At 59.0% G+C, this 5,100-nt stretch overlaps 1 pseudogene; it reads left to right on the top strand.

Annotated features, from left to right (window-relative positions):
* Positions 1 to 456: 456 nt before the first annotated feature.
* Positions 457 to 5,092, top strand: LOC106002718 (annotated as a pseudogene).
* The last annotated feature ends 8 nt before the right edge of the window (positions 5,093 to 5,100 follow it).

The raw sequence follows: 5,100 nt of genomic DNA, 5'->3' as shown, positions 1-5,100 counted from the left end.
CACCCATCCACCCATCCATCCATACACCCACCCACCCATCCACCCATCCATCCACCCACCCACCCATCCATCCATCCATCCACCCACCCATCCATCCATACACCCACCCACCCATACACCCACCCATACACCCATCCATCCATCCATCCACCCACCCATCCATCCATCCACCCATCCATCCATCCATCCATCCATCCACCCACCCATCCATCCATCCATCCACCCATCCACCCATCCATCCATCCACTGTGCATCCATCCATCCACCCATCCATCCATTCACCCATTCCCCTATCCATCCATCCATCCATCCACCCACCCACCCATCCATCCATCCATCCATACACCCATCCATCCATCCATCCATCCACCCACCCAACCATCCATCCACCCATCCACCCATCCATCCACCCATCCACCCATCCATTCACTCATCCATCCATCTCTTCCCCTCCAGGCAAATGGCACCTGGGCCTCAACTGTGAGTCCCCCACTGACCACTGCCACCACCCCTGAACCACGGGTTTGACTCCTTCTTCGGGGTCCCCTTCACCCTGATGGGGGACTGCCTGCAAGTGGAGCCCTCAGAGAAGCGAGCGCGTCTGCAAGGGCCCCTGGATCTGGGGGCGCAGCTGCTGCTGCTTTCCCTGCTCTGCCTGGCCGCTGGGAAGCTCACGGGCCTGCTGGGCCTGCGCTGGGTGCCCTGGGTGCTGGGCCCCGGATGTGGGGCCTTGCTCCTGGCCTGCACCTCCCGCCTCCTGGGTGTCTTCATAGTCCATGCCGACTGCTTCCTGATGAGGGATCACCAGGTCGTCCAGCAGCCTCTGAGGTTCGAGGCCAGCGCGAGGCTCTTCTTGCGGGAGGCTGAGGCCTTCATCCACAGGTCAGCCTGGGATCGGGGAGGGGGACAGATGCCATCTACTAGATCTCTATAGTCAACTGGTAGACCTTAGATCCCCGGATGTTCCATCAATGGATCTCTATAGACATCTGGTAGATCTCAAATCCCTGAATGTTACATCTAGTACATCTCTACAGACATCTAGTAGACCTCAGGTTCCCAGATGTTCCATCAGTAGATCTGTAGAGATATCTGGTAGACCTCAGATCAGACCATGATCGATTATTGGTAGTATTGATCAGATCATGATCGATTATTGGTAATAACTGATCAGATGATGTTCAATTATTGGTAATAACTGATCAGCTCATGTTCAATTATTGGTATTATCGATCAGATGATGTTCGATTATTGGTATTATCGATCACATCACAATCGAATATTGGTATTATTGATCAGATCCTGTTTGATTATTAATATCTGATCAGCTCATGTTCTATTATTGGTCATATCGATCAGATGATGTTCTATTATTGGTCATATCGATCAGATGATGTTTGATTATTGGTAATAACTGATCAGATCTGTTTGATTATTGGTAATAACTGATCAGATCATGATCGATTATTGGTATTTTTGATCAGATCACTATTGATTATTGGTATTATCGATCAGATCACGATCGATTATTGGTATTATCGATCAGATCAGGATCAATTATTGGTAATATCTGATCAGATCAGGATCGATTATCGATCATCTGATCGATTATTGGCAATATCTGATCAGGTCGGTTATTGGTGAGGTTATTGATGATGGGGACGGGGTCTGATGTGGGTCCGCAGGCACCAGGCCCGCCCCTTCCTCCTCCTCATCTCCTTCCTCCACGTCCACGTCCCGCTGGTCACCTCACCTGCCTTCCGGGGCCGCAGCGCGCACGGCGCCTACGGCGACAACGTGGAGGAGCTCGACTGGATGGTGGGTGAGTGCGGGGGGAGGAACTGAGGCACGGTGCGTGGGATGGGGGAAACTGAGGCACGGGGGTGGGGTGAGTGGGATGGGGAAACTGAGGCACTGGGACGGGGTGAGCGGGATGGGGAAACTGAGGCACGGGGGTGGGATGAGTGGGTTGGGGGAAACTGAGGCACGGAGATGGGGTGAGCGGGATGGGGGAAACTGAGGCATGGGAAGGTGGTCAATGGGTTGGGGTAAACTGAGGCATGGTGCATTTGGGTAAACTGAGGCACGGGGACGGGGTCAGTGTGTTGGGGATAAACTGAGGCACAGGGTTTGGGTAAACTGAGGCACGGTGCATTTGGGTAAACTGAGTCACTGGGCATGTTGGGGGTAAACTGAGGCACGGTGCACTTGGGTAAACTGAGGCACGGTGCATTTGGGTAAACTGAGGTATGGTGGATGTGGGTAAACTGAGGCCCGTGTATAGGGGTAAACTGAGGCACGGTGCATGTTGGGCAAACTGAGTCACTGGGTATTGGGATAAACTGAGGCACGGTGTATTTGGGTAAACTGAGTCACTGGGCATGTTGGATAAACTGAGGCATGGTGCATGTTGGGTAAACTGAGTCACTGGGCATGTTGGGTAAACTGAGGCATGGTGCATGTTGGGTAAACTGAGGCACGGGGACGAGGTGAGTGGGTTGAGTAAACTGAGGCACGGGGATGGGGGTAAACTGAGGCACGGGGACAGGATCAGCGGGTTGGGGTAAACTGAGGCATGGTGCATTTGGGTAAACTTAGGCACGGTGCACTTGGGTAAACTGAGGCCCAAATATAGGGGTAAACTGAGGCACGGTGCATGTTTAGGGTAAACTGAGGCACGGTGCACTTGGGTAAACTGAGGCAAAGTGCATTTGGGTAAACTGAGACACAGTGCATGTTGGGGGTAAACTGAGGCCCGGTGAGCGTTGGGGGTAAACTGAGGCACGGTGCATGTTGGGGGTAAACGGAGGCACAGTGGACGCTGGGGGTAAACTGAGGCACGGACCCATTTCCCCCGCCCCCCCCCGCAGGGCGACTGCTGGCGGCGCTGGACGGCGCGGGGCTGGGGCGCCGCACCCTCGTCTACTTCACGTCGGACCACGGTGCCTCGCTGGAGGCCCGGGCTGGGGGCGCCCGCCTCGGGGGTTCCAACGGCGTGCACCGAGGCGAGGGGGAAACTGAGGCAGGGTGGGCGGGGCCTCCCACGCGGCCCGACCCCGCCCCTTGACCTTTGCCTCGTCCCCCCCTTGCAGGTGGCAAAGGCATGGGCGGCTGGGAGGGTGGCATCCGGGTCCCTGGACTGGTGCGCTGGCCCGGGACGCTGCCCGCAGGGTGCCTGGTGCCTGAGCCCACCAGCCTTATGGACCTGTTCCCCACCGTGGTGCGCCTGGCCGGGGGTTGGGTTCCAGCGGACAGGTAGGAGTTCGCCCGCCTGGGTCCCCACGGGGTGGGGGGGAAGGGGGATCATCCGGGGATCCCGAGGGGGGGAGGCTGAGGCCTGCACATCCGGGTCTGTGGGGGCTCAGGAGCCTGCACATCCGGGTCTCTAAGACCCAAGACCCGGGGCTCAGGCCTTGACATCCAGGTCTCTGGGGGCTCAGAAGCCTTTACATCCGGGTAACTAAGGGCTCAGGCCTGAAAATCCGGGCCTCTGAGCACTCAGAAGCCTGAACATCTGGATCTCTGAGGACTCAGGCCTTCATATCCGAGTCTCTAAGGCATCAGGGCTGCACATCCAGGTCTCTGAGTACCTAGGCCCAGGTCTCAGGCCTGCACATCTGGGTCTCTGAGGGCTCAGAAGCCTGCACATCCGGGTCTCTGGGTTCTCAGGCCTGCACATCCGGGTCTCTGGGGTCTCAGAAGCATGGACATCCGGGTCTCTGAGCACTCAGAAGCTTGGATATCCGGGTCTCTGAGGCCTCAGGCCTGCACATCCAGGTCTCTAAGACCAGAGGCCTGGGTCTTAGACCTGCACATCTGGGTCTCTGGGGCTCAGAAACCTGGACATCTGGGTCTCTGGGATCTCTGGCCTGCACATCCGGGCCTCTGAGCGCTCAGAAGCCTGCACATCCGGGTCTCTGAGTGTTCAGGAGCCTGGACATCCGGGTCTTGAAGGCCTCAGAAGCCTGCACATCCAGGTCTCTGAGGGCTCAGAAGTCTGCACATCCGGGTCTCTAAAGGCTCAAGCCTTGACATCCAGGTCTCTGGGATCTCTGGCCTGCACATCCGGGTCTCTGAGCGCTCAGAAGCCTGCACATCCGGGTCCCGCAGGGAGGTGGACGGCCGGGACCTGATGCCTGCGCTGCTGGGGACGGCGCAGGCCGCAGGCCACGACTTCCTGCTGCACTACTGCGAGGCCTGGCTGCACGCCGTGCGCTGGTTCGACCGCCCAAGTGAGTGCCTCGACCGCCGCCGGGTCCCTGGGCGGGGGAGGGGGCTGCATGCGTGTGCGTGTGATGCAAGGCCTGGGGGTGGGAGACCCGGATGTGGGAATCCCCGGATGTGGGAATCCTGGGATGTGAGGACCTGGATGGAAGGCATGAGATGGGAATCCCCGGATGTAAGGTCCCGGATGTGAAGTCCCCGATGGGAATTCCTGGATGTGAGGCTCCAGATGTGAGGTACTGGATGAGAATTCCTGGATGTGAGGCCCCGGATGTGAGATCCCAGATGTGAGGCCTCGGATGGGAATCCCCGGATGTGAATACCCAGATGTGAGGTCCTGGATGGGAATCCCCGGATGTAAGGTCTTGCATGTGAATGCCCGGATGTGAATCCCTGGATGTGATGTCCTGGATGTGAATTCCCGGATGGGAATCCCCGGATGTGAGGCCCCGGATGTTACTCCTTTCTCCTCCCACCCCCCGCAGGCCGCACGGTGTGGAAGCTGCACTTCGCCACTCCGCGCTTCGACCCGCCGGGCTCGGGCGCCTGCCTCGGTTTCCCTGCCTGCGCCTGCTCGGGGCGGCGAATGACCCGCCACCGGCGGCCACTGCTCTTTGACCTGACGGCGGACCCGGGGGAGACCCGCCCGCTGCAGGGCCCGATGGCGACGCGCAGGCGCGTGGAGGCCGCGGTGGCCCGGATGCTGCGCACGCGCCGCCCCCGCGCGGCCCCGCCCCTCGCCCCTGCACACAACACCTGGAGCCCGCGCCTGCAGCCCTGCTGCGTGCCCGGACTGCTCTGCGCCTGCGACCGCCTGATCCCCGACCTCATGACCCCGACCCCCAACCCCCATCTGCCCGGGGCTACGGCAGATTG

The sequence above is a fragment of the Dipodomys ordii genome, unplaced genomic scaffold (genome assembly GCF_000151885.1).
Source record: "Dipodomys ordii isolate 6190 unplaced genomic scaffold, Dord_2.0 Scaffold1000000420, whole genome shotgun sequence".
In the NCBI taxonomy this organism is placed as follows: Eukaryota; Metazoa; Chordata; class Mammalia; order Rodentia; family Heteromyidae; genus Dipodomys; species Dipodomys ordii.
The sequence above is the reverse complement of the archived record's forward strand: the minus strand, read 5'-3'. Positions and strand labels throughout refer to the sequence as shown.